General features: G+C 41.6%; 1 long non-coding RNA gene and 54 other non-coding genes across 55 annotated transcripts; 1 reads left to right on the forward strand and 54 right to left on the reverse strand.

Annotated features, from left to right (window-relative positions):
* Positions 1-2,773: 2,773 nt before the first annotated feature.
* trnav-cac lies at positions 2,774-2,846 on the reverse strand. Its single transcript has one exon. It is a non-coding gene; the product is annotated as a tRNA-Val (tRNA).
* A 110-nt stretch (positions 2,847-2,956) lies between these two features.
* On the reverse strand, positions 2,957-3,029 carry trnav-aac. Its single transcript has one exon. It is a non-coding gene; the product is annotated as a tRNA-Val (tRNA).
* A 110-nt stretch (positions 3,030-3,139) lies between these two features.
* Positions 3,140-3,212, reverse strand: trnav-cac. Its single transcript has one exon. It is a non-coding gene; the product is annotated as a tRNA-Val (tRNA).
* Positions 3,213-3,329: 117 nt separating this feature from the next.
* trnav-uac lies at positions 3,330-3,402 on the reverse strand. Its single transcript has one exon. It is a non-coding gene; the product is annotated as a tRNA-Val (tRNA).
* Positions 3,403-3,511: 109 nt separating this feature from the next.
* trnav-aac lies at positions 3,512-3,584 on the reverse strand. Its single transcript has one exon. It is a non-coding gene; the product is annotated as a tRNA-Val (tRNA).
* A 110-nt stretch (positions 3,585-3,694) lies between these two features.
* Positions 3,695-3,767, reverse strand: trnav-cac. The gene has a single exon. It is a non-coding gene; the product is annotated as a tRNA-Val (tRNA).
* A 110-nt stretch (positions 3,768-3,877) lies between these two features.
* trnav-aac lies at positions 3,878-3,950 on the reverse strand. Its single transcript has one exon. It is a non-coding gene; the product is annotated as a tRNA-Val (tRNA).
* Positions 3,951-4,060: 110 nt separating this feature from the next.
* Positions 4,061-4,133, reverse strand: trnav-cac. Its single transcript has one exon. It is a non-coding gene; the product is annotated as a tRNA-Val (tRNA).
* Positions 4,134-4,250: 117 nt separating this feature from the next.
* Positions 4,251-4,323, reverse strand: trnav-uac. Its single transcript has one exon. It is a non-coding gene; the product is annotated as a tRNA-Val (tRNA).
* Positions 4,324-4,432: 109 nt separating this feature from the next.
* Positions 4,433-4,505, reverse strand: trnav-aac. Its single transcript has one exon. It is a non-coding gene; the product is annotated as a tRNA-Val (tRNA).
* Positions 4,506-4,615: 110 nt separating this feature from the next.
* trnav-cac lies at positions 4,616-4,688 on the reverse strand. The gene has a single exon. It is a non-coding gene; the product is annotated as a tRNA-Val (tRNA).
* A 110-nt stretch (positions 4,689-4,798) lies between these two features.
* On the reverse strand, positions 4,799-4,871 carry trnav-aac. Its single transcript has one exon. It is a non-coding gene; the product is annotated as a tRNA-Val (tRNA).
* Positions 4,872-4,981: 110 nt separating this feature from the next.
* Positions 4,982-5,054, reverse strand: trnav-cac. Its single transcript has one exon. It is a non-coding gene; the product is annotated as a tRNA-Val (tRNA).
* Positions 5,055-5,164: 110 nt separating this feature from the next.
* Positions 5,165-5,237, reverse strand: trnav-uac. The gene has a single exon. It is a non-coding gene; the product is annotated as a tRNA-Val (tRNA).
* Positions 5,238-5,346: 109 nt separating this feature from the next.
* trnav-aac lies at positions 5,347-5,419 on the reverse strand. Its single transcript has one exon. It is a non-coding gene; the product is annotated as a tRNA-Val (tRNA).
* A 110-nt stretch (positions 5,420-5,529) lies between these two features.
* Positions 5,530-5,602, reverse strand: trnav-cac. The gene has a single exon. It is a non-coding gene; the product is annotated as a tRNA-Val (tRNA).
* Positions 5,603-5,750: 148 nt separating this feature from the next.
* On the forward strand, positions 5,751-7,761 carry LOC121681861. The gene is made up of 3 exons (XR_006022325.1): positions 5,751-5,968; positions 6,821-7,088; positions 7,176-7,761. It is a non-coding gene; the product is annotated as an uncharacterized LOC121681861 (long non-coding RNA).
* Positions 7,762-9,264: 1,503 nt separating this feature from the next.
* trnav-cac lies at positions 9,265-9,337 on the reverse strand. Its single transcript has one exon. It is a non-coding gene; the product is annotated as a tRNA-Val (tRNA).
* A 117-nt stretch (positions 9,338-9,454) lies between these two features.
* trnav-uac lies at positions 9,455-9,527 on the reverse strand. Its single transcript has one exon. It is a non-coding gene; the product is annotated as a tRNA-Val (tRNA).
* Positions 9,528-9,636: 109 nt separating this feature from the next.
* trnav-aac lies at positions 9,637-9,709 on the reverse strand. Its single transcript has one exon. It is a non-coding gene; the product is annotated as a tRNA-Val (tRNA).
* A 110-nt stretch (positions 9,710-9,819) lies between these two features.
* trnav-cac lies at positions 9,820-9,892 on the reverse strand. Its single transcript has one exon. It is a non-coding gene; the product is annotated as a tRNA-Val (tRNA).
* A 110-nt stretch (positions 9,893-10,002) lies between these two features.
* trnav-aac lies at positions 10,003-10,075 on the reverse strand. Its single transcript has one exon. It is a non-coding gene; the product is annotated as a tRNA-Val (tRNA).
* Positions 10,076-10,184: 109 nt separating this feature from the next.
* trnav-aac lies at positions 10,185-10,257 on the reverse strand. Its single transcript has one exon. It is a non-coding gene; the product is annotated as a tRNA-Val (tRNA).
* Positions 10,258-10,374: 117 nt separating this feature from the next.
* On the reverse strand, positions 10,375-10,447 carry trnav-uac. Its single transcript has one exon. It is a non-coding gene; the product is annotated as a tRNA-Val (tRNA).
* A 109-nt stretch (positions 10,448-10,556) lies between these two features.
* trnav-aac lies at positions 10,557-10,629 on the reverse strand. The gene has a single exon. It is a non-coding gene; the product is annotated as a tRNA-Val (tRNA).
* A 110-nt stretch (positions 10,630-10,739) lies between these two features.
* trnav-cac lies at positions 10,740-10,812 on the reverse strand. The gene has a single exon. It is a non-coding gene; the product is annotated as a tRNA-Val (tRNA).
* Positions 10,813-10,922: 110 nt separating this feature from the next.
* trnav-aac lies at positions 10,923-10,995 on the reverse strand. The gene has a single exon. It is a non-coding gene; the product is annotated as a tRNA-Val (tRNA).
* A 110-nt stretch (positions 10,996-11,105) lies between these two features.
* trnav-cac lies at positions 11,106-11,178 on the reverse strand. Its single transcript has one exon. It is a non-coding gene; the product is annotated as a tRNA-Val (tRNA).
* A 117-nt stretch (positions 11,179-11,295) lies between these two features.
* Positions 11,296-11,368, reverse strand: trnav-uac. The gene has a single exon. It is a non-coding gene; the product is annotated as a tRNA-Val (tRNA).
* Positions 11,369-11,477: 109 nt separating this feature from the next.
* Positions 11,478-11,550, reverse strand: trnav-aac. The gene has a single exon. It is a non-coding gene; the product is annotated as a tRNA-Val (tRNA).
* A 110-nt stretch (positions 11,551-11,660) lies between these two features.
* trnav-cac lies at positions 11,661-11,733 on the reverse strand. The gene has a single exon. It is a non-coding gene; the product is annotated as a tRNA-Val (tRNA).
* A 110-nt stretch (positions 11,734-11,843) lies between these two features.
* Positions 11,844-11,916, reverse strand: trnav-cac. The gene has a single exon. It is a non-coding gene; the product is annotated as a tRNA-Val (tRNA).
* Positions 11,917-12,033: 117 nt separating this feature from the next.
* Positions 12,034-12,106, reverse strand: trnav-uac. Its single transcript has one exon. It is a non-coding gene; the product is annotated as a tRNA-Val (tRNA).
* A 109-nt stretch (positions 12,107-12,215) lies between these two features.
* trnav-aac lies at positions 12,216-12,288 on the reverse strand. The gene has a single exon. It is a non-coding gene; the product is annotated as a tRNA-Val (tRNA).
* Positions 12,289-12,398: 110 nt separating this feature from the next.
* trnav-cac lies at positions 12,399-12,471 on the reverse strand. Its single transcript has one exon. It is a non-coding gene; the product is annotated as a tRNA-Val (tRNA).
* A 110-nt stretch (positions 12,472-12,581) lies between these two features.
* On the reverse strand, positions 12,582-12,654 carry trnav-aac. The gene has a single exon. It is a non-coding gene; the product is annotated as a tRNA-Val (tRNA).
* A 110-nt stretch (positions 12,655-12,764) lies between these two features.
* On the reverse strand, positions 12,765-12,837 carry trnav-cac. Its single transcript has one exon. It is a non-coding gene; the product is annotated as a tRNA-Val (tRNA).
* A 109-nt stretch (positions 12,838-12,946) lies between these two features.
* On the reverse strand, positions 12,947-13,019 carry trnav-aac. Its single transcript has one exon. It is a non-coding gene; the product is annotated as a tRNA-Val (tRNA).
* Positions 13,020-13,129: 110 nt separating this feature from the next.
* trnav-cac lies at positions 13,130-13,202 on the reverse strand. The gene has a single exon. It is a non-coding gene; the product is annotated as a tRNA-Val (tRNA).
* A 110-nt stretch (positions 13,203-13,312) lies between these two features.
* trnav-cac lies at positions 13,313-13,385 on the reverse strand. Its single transcript has one exon. It is a non-coding gene; the product is annotated as a tRNA-Val (tRNA).
* Positions 13,386-13,502: 117 nt separating this feature from the next.
* Positions 13,503-13,575, reverse strand: trnav-uac. The gene has a single exon. It is a non-coding gene; the product is annotated as a tRNA-Val (tRNA).
* A 109-nt stretch (positions 13,576-13,684) lies between these two features.
* trnav-aac lies at positions 13,685-13,757 on the reverse strand. The gene has a single exon. It is a non-coding gene; the product is annotated as a tRNA-Val (tRNA).
* A 110-nt stretch (positions 13,758-13,867) lies between these two features.
* On the reverse strand, positions 13,868-13,940 carry trnav-cac. Its single transcript has one exon. It is a non-coding gene; the product is annotated as a tRNA-Val (tRNA).
* Positions 13,941-14,050: 110 nt separating this feature from the next.
* trnav-aac lies at positions 14,051-14,123 on the reverse strand. The gene has a single exon. It is a non-coding gene; the product is annotated as a tRNA-Val (tRNA).
* A 110-nt stretch (positions 14,124-14,233) lies between these two features.
* Positions 14,234-14,306, reverse strand: trnav-cac. The gene has a single exon. It is a non-coding gene; the product is annotated as a tRNA-Val (tRNA).
* A 109-nt stretch (positions 14,307-14,415) lies between these two features.
* trnav-aac lies at positions 14,416-14,488 on the reverse strand. The gene has a single exon. It is a non-coding gene; the product is annotated as a tRNA-Val (tRNA).
* A 110-nt stretch (positions 14,489-14,598) lies between these two features.
* On the reverse strand, positions 14,599-14,671 carry trnav-cac. Its single transcript has one exon. It is a non-coding gene; the product is annotated as a tRNA-Val (tRNA).
* Positions 14,672-14,781: 110 nt separating this feature from the next.
* On the reverse strand, positions 14,782-14,854 carry trnav-aac. Its single transcript has one exon. It is a non-coding gene; the product is annotated as a tRNA-Val (tRNA).
* A 110-nt stretch (positions 14,855-14,964) lies between these two features.
* trnav-cac lies at positions 14,965-15,037 on the reverse strand. Its single transcript has one exon. It is a non-coding gene; the product is annotated as a tRNA-Val (tRNA).
* A 110-nt stretch (positions 15,038-15,147) lies between these two features.
* Positions 15,148-15,220, reverse strand: trnav-aac. Its single transcript has one exon. It is a non-coding gene; the product is annotated as a tRNA-Val (tRNA).
* A 110-nt stretch (positions 15,221-15,330) lies between these two features.
* On the reverse strand, positions 15,331-15,403 carry trnav-cac. The gene has a single exon. It is a non-coding gene; the product is annotated as a tRNA-Val (tRNA).
* Positions 15,404-15,513: 110 nt separating this feature from the next.
* Positions 15,514-15,586, reverse strand: trnav-aac. Its single transcript has one exon. It is a non-coding gene; the product is annotated as a tRNA-Val (tRNA).
* Positions 15,587-15,695: 109 nt separating this feature from the next.
* trnav-cac lies at positions 15,696-15,769 on the reverse strand. Its single transcript has one exon. It is a non-coding gene; the product is annotated as a tRNA-Val (tRNA).
* A 109-nt stretch (positions 15,770-15,878) lies between these two features.
* On the reverse strand, positions 15,879-15,951 carry trnav-cac. The gene has a single exon. It is a non-coding gene; the product is annotated as a tRNA-Val (tRNA).
* Positions 15,952-16,068: 117 nt separating this feature from the next.
* trnav-uac lies at positions 16,069-16,141 on the reverse strand. The gene has a single exon. It is a non-coding gene; the product is annotated as a tRNA-Val (tRNA).
* Between the last annotated feature and the right edge of the window lie 80 nt (positions 16,142-16,221).

The raw sequence follows: 16,221 nt of genomic DNA on the forward strand, positions 1-16,221 counted from the left end.
TACGTTTCGAACCGTTTATCTCCTTCCGGGAATAATCCACCCACTCCAAACTGAGCCTGGCTTGTTTGTGACGTCCCGTTGTTAAACATATTCTGATTTCATACTGATCGGACCAACATAAGGGAGTTTTTTGGCTAAAAATGTAAAATTGGCAAAATGTTAAATCGCCAAAAAAGTAGTTTTTGCAGGCACATTGCTTTGCGTTACAGCTAGAGAGATGAAACTTTGCACGCTCCATCTGGGTCATGTGCAGAAGGTCTGACTTGAATTTCAGACTCGTAGCTCCATGCTGCCACCCACAGGTCCACCTCTGAAGTGGGAATGGTCAATTTTTTTTATGTTTTTCCTACACAGTTTTTTTTGTGGATGTCTCAGAGATCCCACTTTTGGAACAGTTGTCAGGGGCCTCTAGGCGGTGCCTTGCGTCTTGGTCCCATCCCTCTAGCACCTATCGTTACCGAGGCAGAAGAGGGAAACCTTGTACGTTTCGAACCGTTTATCTCCTTCCGGGAATAATCCACCCACTCCAAACTGAGCCTGGCTTGTTTGTGACGTCCCGTTGTTAAACATATTCTGATTTCATACTGATCGGACCAACATAAGGGAGTTTTTTGGCTAAAAATGTAAAATTGGCAAAATGTTAAATCGCCAAAAAAGTAGTTTTTGCAGGCACATTGCTTTGCGTTACAGCTAGAGAGATGAAACTTTGCACGCTCCATCTGGGTCATGTGCAGAAGGTCTGACTTGAATTTCAGACTCGTAGCTCCATGCTGCCACCCACAGGTCCACCTCTGAAGTGGGAATGGTCAATTTTTTTTATGTTTTTCCTACACAGTTTTTTGTGTGGATGTCTCAGAGATCCCACTTTTGGAACAATTGTCAGGGGCCTCTAGGCGGTGCCTTGCGTCTTGGTCCCATCCCTCTAGCACCTATCGTTACCGAGGCAGAAGAGGGAAACCTTGTACGTTTCGAACCGTTTATCTCCTTCCGGGAATAATCCACCCACTCCAAACTGAGCCTGGCTTGTTTGTGACGTCCCGTTGTTAAACATATTCTGATTTCATACTGATCGGACCAACATAAGGGAGTTTTTTGGCTAAAAATGTAAAATTGGCAAAATGTTAAATCGCCAAAAAAGTAGTTTTTGCAGGCACATTGCTTTGCGTTACAGCTAGAGAGATGAAACTTTGCACGCTCCATCTGGGTCATGTGCAGAAGGTCTGACTTGAATTTCAGACTCGTAGCTCCATGCTGCCACCCACAGGTCCACCTCTGAAGTGGGAATGGTCAATTTTTTTTATGTTTTTCCTACACAGTTTTTTTTGTGGATGTCTCAGAGATCCCACTTTTGGAACAGTTGTCAGGGGCCTCTAGGCGGTGCCTTGCGTCTTGGTCCCATCCCTCTAGCACCTAGCGTTACCGAGGCAGAAGAGGGAAACCTTGTACGTTTCGAACCGTTTATCTCCTTCCGGGAATAATCCACCCACTCCAAACTGAGCCTGGCTTGTTTGTGACGTCCCGTTGTTAAACATATTCTGATTTCACACTGATCGGACCAACATAAGGGAGTTTTTTGGCTAAAAATGTAAAATTGGCAAAATGTTAAATCGCCAAAAAAGTAGTTTTTGCAGGCACATTGCTTTGCGTTACAGCTAGAGAGATGAAACTTTGCACGCTCCATCTGGGTCATGTGCAGAAGGTCTGACTTGAATTTCAGACTCGTAGCTCCATGCTGCCACCCACAGGTCCACCTCTGAAGTGGGAATGGTCAATTTTTTTTATGTTTTTCCTACACAGTTTTTTGTGTGGATGTCTCAGAGATCCCACTTTTGGAACAGTTGTCAGGGGCCTCTAGGCGGTGCCTTGCGTCTTGGTCCCATCCCTCTAGCACCTAGCGTTACCGAGGCAGAAGAGGGAAACCTTGTACGTTTCGAACCGTTTATCTCCTTCCGGGAATAATCCACCCACTCCAAACTGAGCCTGGCTTGTTTGTGACGTCCCGTTGTTAAACATATTCTGATTTCATACTGATCGGACCAACATAAGGGAGTTTTTTGGCTAAAAATGTAAAATTGGCAAAATGTTAAATCGCCAAAAAAGTAGTTTTTGCAGGCACATTGCTTTGCGTTACAGCTAGAGAGATGAAACTTTGCACGCTCCATCTGGGTCATGTGCAGAAGGTCTGACTTGAATTTCAGACTCGTAGCTCCATGCTACCACCCACAGGTCCACCTCTGAAGTGGGAATGGTCAACTTTTTTTATCAAACTAGCTAACACCCTCTATGCTAAGCCCGCAACACAAAGTGGCAAACACCCCCCCCCTCTGGGTACCACCCCCCCCACGGAAAACCAGGCTTAAGCACCGATAAGTACTGGTGCACTGTGCCCCACTTAAGCTAACCTCGCAAGGGTTAAAGCCTTAAGCAGAGCCGAAAAAATCTCAAACCCATGGTATACCTGCGGGTTCGTATATGATTCCGGCCCTAGCAAACCTCCAGGCGCTAACTCAAGAGTCATATGTGATGAACATGTAACAGACTGTCATTCTCCCATACTGCCACTAAGGGGCCAAGACTGAAAAAGCGCTAACTCAAGACTCGTATGTGATGGAAAATGTAACAGACTGTCATTCTCCCATACTGCCACTAAGGGGCCAAGAGTGAATACGCGCTAACTCAAGAGTCATATGTGATGGAAAATGTAACAGACTGTCATTCTCCCATACTGCCACTAAGGGGCCAAGAGTGAAAACCCGCTAAGTCAAGAGTCGTATGTTTCCACCCAGTTTCGAAGTGGGGACCTTTCGCGTGTGAGGCGAACGTGATAACCACTACACTATGGAAACATCCTGATGAAAGAAGTCACCTCCATAACTTTTGCCAAGTCAAATTCTAGTAGAAGACATTTTGAGATGGAGTACTTCAGATCAATGTAAGATCCTTCCAAATAAGAATTTGTTTCCACCCAGTTTCGAACTGGGGACCTTTCGCGTGTTAGGCGAACGTGATAACCACTACACTATGGAAACATCCTGAAGGAAGAAGTCACCTCCATGACTTTTGGCAAGTCAAATTCTAGTAAAAGACATCTTGAGATAAAGTACTTCAGATCAATGAAAGATCCCTCCAAATAAGAATTTGTTTCCACCCAGTTTTGAACTGGGGACCTTTCGCGTGTGAGGCGAACGTGATAACCACTACACTATGGAAACTCGTGGAAAGTTTTCTGTTTGACATGGTAACACAGGAAGTTCAATTAAAGAATACTTCATTAGTAGAGTGAAGCTTTACTTTGGCCAAGGAAACTAACAGTCGCCCCCATAAGAATTTGTTTCCACCCAGTTTCGAACTGGAGACCTTTCGCGTGTAAAGCGAACGTGATAACCACTACACTACGGAAACATCCTGACAAAAAGGTCACCTCGATGACTTTTCACAAGTCAAACTCTAGTTGAAGACATCATAAGATAGAAATATAAAGCTCAATGCAAGATCCTTCCAAATAAGAAGATGTTTCCACCCAGTTTCGAACTTGGGACCTTTCGCGTGTTAGGCGAACGTGATAACCACTACACTATGGAAACATCCTGAAGGAAGAAGTCACCTCCATGACTTTTGGCAAGTCAAATTCTAGTAAAAGACATCTTGAGATAAAGTACTTCAGATCAATGAAAGATCCCTCCAAATAAGAATTTGTTTCCACCCAGTTTTGAACTGGGGACCTTTCGCGTGTGAGGCGAACGTGATAACCACTACACTATGGAAACATCCTGATGAAAGAAGTCACCTCCATAACTTTTGCCAAGTCAAATTCTAGTAGAAGACATTTTGAGATGGAGTACTTCAGATCAATGTAAGATCCTTCCAAATAAGAATTTGTTTCCACCCAGTTTCGAACTGGGGACCTTTCGCGCGTTAGGCGAACGTGATAACCACTACACTATGGAAACATCCTGAAGGAAGAAGTCACCTCCATGACTTTTGGCAAGTCAAATTCTAGTAGAAGACATTTTGAGATGGAGTACTTCAGATAAATGCAAGATCCTTCCAAATAAGAATTTGTTTCCACCCAGTTTCGAACTGGGGACTTTTCGCGTGTGAGGCGAACGTGATAACCACTACACTATGGAAACTCGTGGAAAGTTTTCTGTTTGACATGGTAACACAGGAAGTTCAATTAAAGAATACTTCATTAGTAGAGTGAAGCTTTACTTTGGCCAAGGAAACTAACAGTTGCCCCCATAAGAATTTGTTTCCACCCAGTTTCGAACTGGGGACCTTTCGCGTGTAAAGCGAACGTGATAACCACTACACTATGGAAACATCCTGACAAAAAGGTCACCTCGATTACTTTTCACAAGTCAAACTCTAGTTGAAGACATCATAAGATAGAAATATAAAGCTCAATGCAAGATCCTTCCAAATAAGAAGCTGTTTCCACCCAGTTTCGAACTGGGGACCTTTCGCGTGTTAGGCGAACGTGATAACCACTACACTATGGAAAAATCCTGAAGGAAGACGTCACCTCCATGACTTTTGGCAAGTCAAATTCTAGTAAAAGACATCTTGAGATAAAGTACTTCAGATCAATGAAAGATCCCTCCAAATAAGAATTTGTTTCCACCCAGTTTCGAACTGGGGACCTTTCGCGTGTGAGGCGAACGTGATAACCACTACACTATGGAAACATCCTGATGAAAGAAGTCACCTCCATAACTTTTGCCAAGTCAAATTCTAGTAGAAGACATTTTGAGATGGAGTACTTCAGATCAATGTAAGATCCTTCCAAATAAGAATTTGTTTCCACCCAGTTTCGAACTGGGGACATTTCGCGTGTTAGGCGAACGTGATAACCACTACACTATGGAAACATCCTGAAGGAAGATGTCACCTCCATGACTTTTGGCAAGTCAAATTCTAGTAAAAGACATCTTGAGATAAAGTACTTCAGATCAATGAAAGATCCCTCCAAATAAGAATTTGTTTCCACCCAGTTTCGAACTGGGGACCTTTCGCGTGTGAGGCGAACGTGATAACCAAAACACTATGGAAACATCCTGATGAAAGAAGTCACCTCCATAACTTTTGCCAAGTCAAATTCTAGTAGAAGACATTTTGAGATGGAGTACTTCAGATAAATGCAAGATCCTTCCAAATAAGAAGCTGTTTCCACCCAGTTTCGAACTGGGGACCTTTCGCGTGTAAAGCGAACGTGATAACCACTACACTATGGAAACATCCTGACAAAAAGGTCACCTCGATTACTTTTCACAAGTCAAAATCTAGTTGAAGACATCATAAGATAGAAATATAAACCTCAATGCAAGATCCTTCCAAATAAGAAGCTGTTTCCACCCAGTTTCGAACTGGGGACCTTTCGCGTGTTAGGCGAACGTGATAACCACTACACTATGGAAAAATCTTGAAGGAAGAAGTCACCTCCATGACTTTTGGCAAGTCAAAATCTAGTAGAAGACATCTTGAGATAAAGTACTTCAGATCAATGAAAGATCCCTCCAAATAAGAATTTGTTTCCACCCAGTTTCGAAATGACGACCTTTCGCGTGTGAGGCGAACGTGATAACCACTACACTATGGAAACATCCTGATGAAAGTAGTCACCTCCATAACTTTTACCAAGTCAAATTCTAGTAGAAGACATTTTGAGATGGAGTACTTCAGATAAATGCAAGATCCTTCCAAATAAGAAGCTGTTTCCACCCAGTTTCGAACTGGGGACCTTTCGCGCGGGAGCCGTGGATAGTTAAGCTTAACTTTCTTAACTTTTCCCATTCATTCTCTATGGTAGTTCTTAACACTACGGATGCAATATGCTTTTGTCCACTACGCATTTTGGCGCTGTTGCGCTGTTGAGCTGCTTTTTAAAAAATATTGGCAGCCATCTTTGAATCATTTGTTGTGGTCGGCGTTACTGATGACAGATATCGGACTGACTTTTTACTCTCAGGTAAGTTTGGTCTAATTACGTGCTATCCAATGAATGAAACTCGCTATATTTTTGGATACTTTGTCTGATATTCATGATTTTACGTGATAATATCTTGTTAGCGCCGTACTGACACTAATTCTCTGCCACCAATTGGCTAGGCTAGCACCGCTTGTTTACATTCAAGTAGCTAGGTTCGATCTCTCTGAAATGCGTTTAAAATGCGATCAGACTATTGGTTTTACATGTTGAGACCTTGGAGAATGTACTGCTACTGTGTGGACTCGAAATGTAAAGTGCAAATATGCTTTAGATGCGTTAGAATATCAACCACGATTAGCATGCTAGCAGCTAAATGCATTGAAAACGAATGAGCTACCAATCGCCACTGTAAAGACCTGACGATCACTGGAAATACTTTAAAAACGTGATCAGACACCCTAGCTCACTTCTTAAGACCATAGAGATGGTGTTACAACAGTTTGGAGTTGGAATTTGAGGTGTAAATATGCTTTTGAAGTGTAAACATGTCAACCGGGAATTCCATGCTAAAAACAGTGATGAATGGACTATTTTTGTTTACTACTTTTACAAGGGCTGGTGGTCTCTGTAAATGTATTTAAGCCCTCATCAGATAATCTGGCTAGCATGTTTAGACCCTCTAGATGTTTTTACTACATTGTGAAATCGAAATTCGAAGTCTAAGTATGCTTTAGATATGTAAACAGAACACCTGATTTTTTATGTGTGTTAATGAGTACACCACTATCAAACTAATAGTGATAGGCTATTATTACAACTCCAGGGATCTGTGTGTGTCTTCAAAATGGATTCTGTATGGTGTGATTTAAATTGTTTGTCTTTTCCTCGTAGAAAGTTGCGTCTGTGTCCCCCTTTAGGTTTGAGCCCTCGTCCTCCCAACTGACCCTGTGGCTCTCCGCTGCAGCAGAACTGGCCCTTGAGTACTGCCAGAAGGGGACCACTACCTAGCTAGAAGATCAAGAGGGTGGACAGGGTGTGCATGGAGGCAAGGGACACAGTGGCACTGAAAGGAGGCGACCCCAGAGCGTGATGTGCGCAGGCTGATGGGTCGGGTGCCGATACAGCTGTGTGAGCTAAATCAAAGGGCACTCTCCCAATGGTAGGTCAAATGTTTTAGCACAACGCTGTGGTCAGTTACCCGCTTTAAGGACTGTACATAAATGGTGACATTTAATTATCTGTACAGGTCCGTCAGAACACAGAGGGAGACAGAGAGGACTGTGGTGGCACCTTGACCAGGCACTGCAGACGGGCTCAGCGGGGGCGACCCAGAACCAAGCAGCATCGGCAACGTATCGTCCAGCAGCAGTGGACCCACAGCCCAGCAGCAGTGGCGGTGTATCGTCTGACAGCAGCGGCCGGTTCAGCAGTGGCGGTGTATCGTCTGACAGCAGCCGACCCAGGGCCCAGCAGCATCGGCAGTGTATCGTCCAACATGAGCTGACCCAGGGCCCAGCAGCATCAGCAGTGACAGCAGCGCACCCAGGATCCAGCAGCAATGGCGCTGGATCAGCAGCGGACCCAGGGCCACCAGCAGTGTCAGTGTATCGCCCAGCAACAGCGGACCCAGGGCCAGCAGCAGTGTCTAACAGGCTTGTGCAAAATTCCAGAATGGAATTGAAACTGGCTCTTAAATTCCAATTTAATTCTTGAATTTTACTTGCATTTCAAATGAGGTAGCAAACAGGAAGCAGAATTGCAATTCGAATTGTGCACAACCCTGGTGTCTAAGTGTATCGTCCAGAAGCAGCCGACCCACACACACGCACACAGGCACACACACACACACACACAGGCACACAGGCACACGCACACACACACACACACACACACACACACACACACACACACACACACACACTTTGCCTTCTTCAGCTGATGTTCATTTAGTCATAGTATGCTGTTCTCCAATGTTCTGTAATTTTTTGTATCACTTAATATAATCCTTAATATAGCCTTACCATGTCATTGTTTTTTTTATAGTAGTATTGTTATTCTCCTTATTATAGTTTGACCAACATTCTAATCTGTTCCCTGTTAAATTTTAAATATTATGTTGTTTATGTATGTGTGTGTCGCTTTGGACAAAGGCGTCTGCAAAATCCCATAATCATATCCATAACTTAAACCTTTAATTTACCAACTTATATCACTTAATATAATCCTTAATATGGTCTTACCATGTCATTGTTTTTTTTATATTATTGATGGAATGGACATTATTGTTTATTTTCGCTTTTCCCCTCATTTTCATTACTTATTTTATTAGGCTATTGATTGAATTGTCATTGTTGTTTAGTATTGTTATTCTCCTTATTATAGTTTGACCAACATTCTAATCTGTTCCCTGTTAAATTTTAAATATTATGTTGTTTATGTATGTGTGTGTCGCTTTGGACAAAAGCGTCTGCAAAATCCAATAACCATAACTTAAATCTTTAATTTACCAACTTTTATTATTTTTTAGAGATGATTTTATCACACACACACACACACACACACACACACACACACACACACGCTGTCACGCACGGACACCTTCACACGCACACACACACACAGGATTAGACACACACATGCACACACACTGCCTCTCACGCACACACACACACAGAATGCTGTTTTTTTTAATCAATGTTGTTCATAACTGTTTACTATCTGTAATTTATAACTTGTTCACAAATAAAATGGAACCTTGCTTCTGAAATACTTTGCCTTTCTTTTTTCTTCTGGAAGACATTAATGATAATTAAACAAAAAATAAGAGAATAACTGGAAAAGTACTCTCCTCTGCAATGTTGCATTATATTATTATTATTATTATTGTTATTATTATTGCAGTATTTTACTGTGCTGAAGGAGCAGCATTTCTTCCATCAAAAACAAATTATATAAAATATTAAGTTATATTTTACATTTACAGTTGCAAATTTCTTTAAAGAATGATTATTTTCAATGCTTTCTACTCATTTTTTTCATACTTCATAATGTTCCTGACGGGATTTGAACCTGTGCCTTTCAAGTAAATAATTAAATAATAAAATAGATAATGATATGCGCACGTCAGATTAAGGCTTCAATTTGATTGGCTGTTTCTCCGTTACACCTATACGCGGCTGGCCTTCGCGTGTTAGGCGAACGTGATAACCACTACACTATGGAAACATCCTGAAGGAAGATGTCACCTCCATAACTTTTGCCAAGTCAAATTCTAGTAGAAGACATTTTGAGATGGAGTACTTCAGATAAATGCAAGATCCTTCCAAATAAGAATTTGTTTCCACCCAGTTTCGAACTGGGGACCTTTCGCGTGTGAGGCGAATGTGATAACCACTACACTATGGAAACTCGTGGAAAGTTTTCTGTTTGACATGGTAACACAGGAAGTTCAATTAAAGAATACTTCATTAGTAGAGTGAAGCTTTACTTTGGCCAAGGAAACTAACAGTCGCCCCCATAAGAATTTGTTTCCACCCAGTTTTGAACTGGGGACCTTTCGCGTGTAAAGCGAACGTGATAACCACTACACTATGGAAACATCCTGACAAAAAGGTCACCTCGATTACTTTTCACAAGTCAAACTCTAGTTGAAGACATCATAAGATAGAAATATAAAGCTCAATGCAAGATCCTTCCAAATAAGAAGCTGTTTCCACCCAGTTTCGAACTGGGGACCTTTCTCGTGTTAGGCGAACGTGATAACCACTACACTATGGAAACATCCTGAAGGAAGAAGTCACCTCCATGACTTTTGGCAAGTCAAATTCTAGTAAAAGACATCTTGAGATAAAGTACTTCAGATCAATGAAAGATCCCTCCAAATAAGAATTTGTTTCCACCCAGTTTCGAACTGGGGACCTTTCGCGTGTGAGGCGAACGTGATAACCACTACACTATGGAAACATCCTGATGAAAGAAGTCACCTCCATAACTTTTGCCAAGTCAAATTCTAGTAGAAGACATTTTGAGATGGAATACTTCAGATCAATGTAAGATCCTTCCAAATAAGAATTTGTTTCCACCCAGTTTCGAACTGGGGACCTTTCGCGTGTTAGGCGAACGTGATAACCACTACACTATGGAAACATCCTGACAAAAAGGTCACCTCGATTACTTTTCACAAGTCAAACTCTAGTTGAAGACATCATAAGATAGAAATATAAAGCTCAATGCAAGATCCTTCCAAATAAGAAGCTGTTTCCACCCAGTTTCGAACTGGGGACCTTTCGCGTGTTAGGCGAACTTGATAACCACTACACTATGGAAACTCGTGGAAAGTTTTCTGTTTGACATGGTAACACAGGAAGTTCAATTAAAGAATACTTCATTAGTAGAGTGAAGCTTTACTTTGGCCAAGGAAACTAACAGTCGCCCCCATAAGAATTTGTTTCCACCCAGTTTCGAACTGGGGACCTTTCGCGTGTAAAGCGAACGTGATAACCACTACACTATGGAAACATCCTGACAAAAAGGTCACCTCGATTACTTTTCACAAGTCAAACTCTAGTTGAAGACATCATAAGATAGAAATATAAAGCTCAATGCAAGATCCTTCCAAATAAGAAGCTGTTTCCACCCAGTTTCGAACTGGGGACCTTTCGCGTGTTAGGCGAACGTGATAACCACTACACTATGTAAACATCCTGAAGGAAGAAGTCACCTCCATGACTTTTGGCAAGTCAAATTCTAGTAAAAGACATCTTGAGATAAAGTACTTCAGATCAATGAAAGATCCCTCCAAATAAGAATTTATTTCCACCCAGTTTCGAACTGGGGACCTTTCGCGTGTGAGGCGAACATGATAACCACTACACTATGGAAACATCCTGATGAAAGAAGTCACCTCCATAACTTTTGCCAAGTCAAATTCTAGTAGAAGACATTTTGAGATGGAGTGCTTCAGATCAATGTAAGATCCTTCCAAATAAGAATTTGTTTCCACCCAGTTTCGAACTGGGGACCTTTCGCGTGTTAGGCGAACGTGATAACCACTACACTATGGAAACATCCTGAAGGAAGAAGTCACCTCCATGACTTTTGGCAAGTCAAATTCTAGTAAAAGACATCTTGAGATAAAGTACTTCAGATCAATGAAAGATCCCTCCAAATAAGAATTTGTTTCCACCCAGTTTCGAACTGGGGACCTTTCGCGTGTGAGGCGAACGTGATAAACACTACACTATGGAAACTCATGGAAAGTTTTCTGTTTGACATGGTAACACAGGAAGTTCAATTAAAGAATACTTTATTAGTAGAGTGAAGCTGTACTTTGGCCAAGGAAACAAACAGTCGCCCCAATAGGAATTTGTTTCCAACCAGTTTCGAACTGGGGACCTTTCGCGTGTAAAGCGAACGTGATAACCACTACACTATGGAAACATCCTGACAAAAAGGTCACCTCGATTACTTTTCACAAGTCAATCTCTAGTTGAAGACATCATAAGATAGAAATATAAAGCTCAATGCAAGATCCTTCCAAATAAGAAGCTGTTTCCACCCAGTTTCGAACTGGGGACCTTTCGCGTGTTAGGCGAACGTGATAACCACTACACTATGGAAACATCTTGAAGGAAGAAGTCACCTCCATGACTTTTGGCAAGTCAAAATCTAGTAGAAGACATCTTGAGATAAAGTACTTCAGATCAATGAAAGATCCCTCCAAATAAGAATTTGTTTCCACCCAGTTTCGAACTGAGGACCTTTCGCGTGTGAGGCGAACGTGATAACCACTACACTATGGAAACATCCTGATGAAAGTAGTCACCTCCATAACTTTTACCAAGTCAAATTCTAGTAGAAGACATTTTGAGATAGAGTACTTCAGATAAATGCAAGATCCTTCCAAATAAGAATTTGTTTCCACCCAGTTTCGAACTGGGGACCTTTCGCGTGTGAGGCGAATGTGATAACCACTACACTATGGAAACTCGTGGAAAGTTTTCTGTTTGACATGGTAACACAGGAAGTTCAATTAAAGAATACTTCATTAGTAGAGTGAAGCTTTACTTTGGCCAAGGAAACTAACAGTCGCCCCCATAAGAATTTGTTTCCACCCAGTTTCGAACTGGTGACCTTTCGCGTGTAAAGCGAACGTGATAACCACTACACTATGGAAACATCCTGACAAAAAGGTCACCTCGATTACTTTTCACAAGTCAAACTCTAGTTGAAGACATCATAAGATAGAAATATAAAGCTCAATGCAAGATCCTTCCAAATAAGAAGCTGTTTCCACCCAGTTTCGAACTAGGGACCTTTCGCGTGTTAGGCGAACGTGATAACCACTACACTATGGAAACATCCTGAAGGAAGATGTCACCTCCATGACTTTTGGCAAGTCAAATTCTAGTAAAAGACATCTTGAGACAAAGTACTTCAGATCAATGAAAGATCCCTCCAAATAAGAATTTGTTTCCACCCAGTTTCGAACAGGGGACCTTTCGCGTGTGAGGCGAACGTGATAACCACTACACTATGGAAACATCCTGATGAAAGAAGTCACCTCCATAACTTTTGCCAAGTCAAATTCTAGTAGAAGACATTTTGAGATGGAGTACTTCAGATCAATGTAAGATCCTTCCAAATAAGAATTTGTTTCCACCCAGTTTCGAACTGGGGACCTTTCGCGTGTTAGGCGAACGTGATAACCACTACACTATGGAAACATCCTGAAGGAAGAAGTCACCTCCATGACTTTTGGCAAGTCAAATTCTAGTAGAAGACATTTTGAGATGGAGTACTTCAGATAAATGCAAGATCCTTCCAAATAAGAATTTGTTTCCACCCAGTTTCGAACTGGGGACCTTTCGCGTGTGAGGCGAACGTGATAACCACTACACTATGGAAACATCCTGACAAAAAGGTCACCTCGATTACTTTTCACAAGTCAATCTCTAGTTGAAGACATCATAAGATAGAAATATAAAGCTCAATGCAAGATCCTTCCAAATAAGAAGCTGTTTCCACCCAGTTTCGAACTGGGGACCTTTCGCGTGTTAGGCGAACGTGATAACCACTACACTATGGAAACATCTTGAAGGAAGAAGTCACCTCCATGACTTTTGGCAAGTCAAAATCTAGTAGAAGACATCTTGAGATAAAGTACTTCAGATCAATGAAAGATCCCTCCAAATAAGAATTTGTTTCCACCCAGTTTCGAACTGAGGACCTTTCGCGTGTGAGGCGAACGTGATAACCACTACACTATGGAAACATCCTGATGAAAGTAGTCACCTCCATAACTTTTACCAAGTCAAATTCTAGTAGAAGACATTTTGAGATAGAGTACTTCAGATAAATGCAAGATCCTTCCAAATAAGAATTTGTTTCCACCCAGTTTCGAACTGGGGACCTTTCGCGTGTGAGGCGAATGTGATAACCACTACACTATGGAAACTCGTGGAAAGTTTTCTGTTTGACATGGTAACACAGGAAGTTCAATTAAAGAATACTTCATTAGTAGAGTGAAGCTTTACTTTGGCCAAGGAAACTAACAGTCGCCCCCATAAGAATTTGTTTCCACCCAGTTTCGAACTGGTGACCTTTCGCGTGTAAAGCGAACGTGATAACCACTACACTATGGAAACATCCTGACAAAAAGGTCACCTCGATTACTTTTCACAAGTCAAACTCTAGTTGAAGACATCATAAGATAGAAATATAAAGCTCAATGCAAGATCCTTCCAAATAAGAAGCTGTTTCCACCCAGTTTCGAACTAGGGACCTTTCGCGTGTTAGGCGAACGTGATAACCACTACACTATGGAAACATCCTGAAGGAAGATGTCACCTCCATGACTTTTGGCAAGTCAAATTCTAGTAAAAGACATCTTGAGACAAAGTACTTCAGATCAATGAAAGATCCCTCCAAATAAGAATTTGTTTCCACCCAGTTTCGAACAGGGGACCTTTCGCGTGTGAGGCGAACGTGATAACCACTACACTATGGAAACATCCTGATGAAAGAAGTCACCTCCATAACTTTTGCCAAGTCAAATTCTAGTAGAAGACATTTTGAGATGGAGTACTTCAGATCAATGTAAGATCCTTCCAAATAAGAATTTGTTTCCACCCAGTTTCGAACTGGGGACCTTTCGCGTGTTAGGCGAACGTGATAACCACTACACTATGGAAACATCCTGAAGGAAGAAGTCACCTCCATGACTTTTGGCAAGTCAAATTCTAGTAGAAGACATTTTGAGATGGAGTACTTCAGATAAATGCAAGATCCTTCCAAATAAGAATTTGTTTCCACCCAGTTTCGAACTGGGGACCTTTCGCGTGTGAGGCGAACGTGATAACCACTACACTATGGAAACATCCTGACAAAAAGGTCACCTCGATTACTTTTCACAAGTCAAACTCTAGTTGAAGACATCATAAGATAGAAATATAAAGCTCAATGCAAGATCCTTCCAAATAAGAAGCTGTTTCCACCCAGTTTCGAACTGGGGACCTTTCGCGTGTTAGGCGAACGTGATAACCACTACACTATGGAAACATCCTGAAGGAAGAAATCACCTCCATGACTTTTGGCAAGTCAAATTCTAGTAAAAGACATCTTGAGATAAAGTACTTCAGATCAATGAAAGATCCCTCCAAATAAGAATTTGTTTCCACCCAGTTTCGAACTGGGGACCTTTCGCGTGTGAGGCGAACGTGATAACCACTACACTATGGAAACATCCTGATGAAAGAAGTCACCTCCATAACTTTTGCCAAGTCAAATTCTAGTAGAAGACATTTTGAGATGGAGTACTTCAGATCAATGTAAGATCCTTCCAAATAAGAATTTGTTTCCAACCAGTTTCGAACTGGGGACCTTTCGCGTGTTAGGCGAACGTGATAACCACTACACTATGGAAACATCCTGAAGGAAGGAGTCACCTCCATGACTTTTGGCAAGTCAAATTCTAGTAAAAGACATCTTGAGATAAAGTACTTCAGATCAATGAAAGATCCCTCCAAATAAGAATTTGTTTCCACCCAGTTTCGAACTGGGGACCTTTCGCGTGTGAGGCGAACATGATAACCACTACACTATGGAAACATCCTGATGAAAGAAGTCACCTCCATAACTTTTGCCAAGTCAAATTCTAGTAGAAGACATTTTGAGATGGAGTTCTTCAGATCAATGTAAGATCCTTCCAAATAAGAATTTGTTTCCACCCAGTTTCGAACTGGGGACCTTTCGCGTGTTAGGCGAACGTGATAACCACTACACTATGGAAACATCTTGAAGGAAGAAGTCACCTCCATGACTTTTGGCAAGTCAAAATCTAGTAGAAGACATCTTGAGATAAAGTACTTCAGATCAATGAAAGATCCCTCCAAATAAGAATTTGTTTCCACCCAGTTTCGAACTGAGGACCTTTCGCGTGTGAGGCGAACGTGATAACCACTACACTATGGAAACATCCTGATGAAAGTAGTCACCTCCATAACTTTTACCAAGTCAAATTCTAGTAGAAGACATTTTGAGATGGAGTACTTCAGATAAATGCAAGATCCTTCCAAATAAGAAGCTGTTTCCACCCAGTTTCGAACTGGGGACCTTTCGCGTGTTAGGCGAACGTGATAACCACTACACTATGGAAACATCCTGAAGGAAGAAATCACCTCCATGACTTTTGGCAAGTCAAATTCTAGTAGAAGACATCTTGAGATAAAGTACTTCAGATCAATGAAAGATCCCTCCAAATAAGAATTTGTTCCACCCAGTTTCGAACTGGGGACCTTTCGCGTGTGAGGCGAACGTGATAACCACTACAATATGGAAACATCCTGATGAAAGAAGTCACCTCCATAACTTTTGGCAAGTCAAATTCTAGTAGAAGACATTTTGAGATGGAGTACTTCAGATAAATGCAAGATCCTTCCAAATAAGAATTTGTTTCCACCCAGTTTCGAACTGGGGACCTTTCGCGTGTGAGGCGAACGTGATAACCACTACACTATGGAAACTCGTGGAAAGTTTTCTGTTTGACATGGTAACACAGGAAGTTCAATTAAAGAATACTTCATTAGTAGAGTGAAGCTTTACTTTGGCCAAGGAAACTAACAGTCGCCCCCATAAGAATTTGTTTCCACCCAGTTTCGAACTGGGGACCTTTCGCGTGTAAAGCGAACGTGATAACCACTACACTATGGAAACATCCTGACAAAAAGGTAACCTCGATTACTTTTCACAAGTCAATCTCTAGTTGAAGACATCATAAGATAGAAATATAAAGC

This window comes from Alosa sapidissima, chromosome 14 (assembly GCF_018492685.1).
Source record: "Alosa sapidissima isolate fAloSap1 chromosome 14, fAloSap1.pri, whole genome shotgun sequence".
In the NCBI taxonomy this organism is placed as follows: domain Eukaryota; kingdom Metazoa; phylum Chordata; class Actinopteri; order Clupeiformes; family Clupeidae; genus Alosa; species Alosa sapidissima.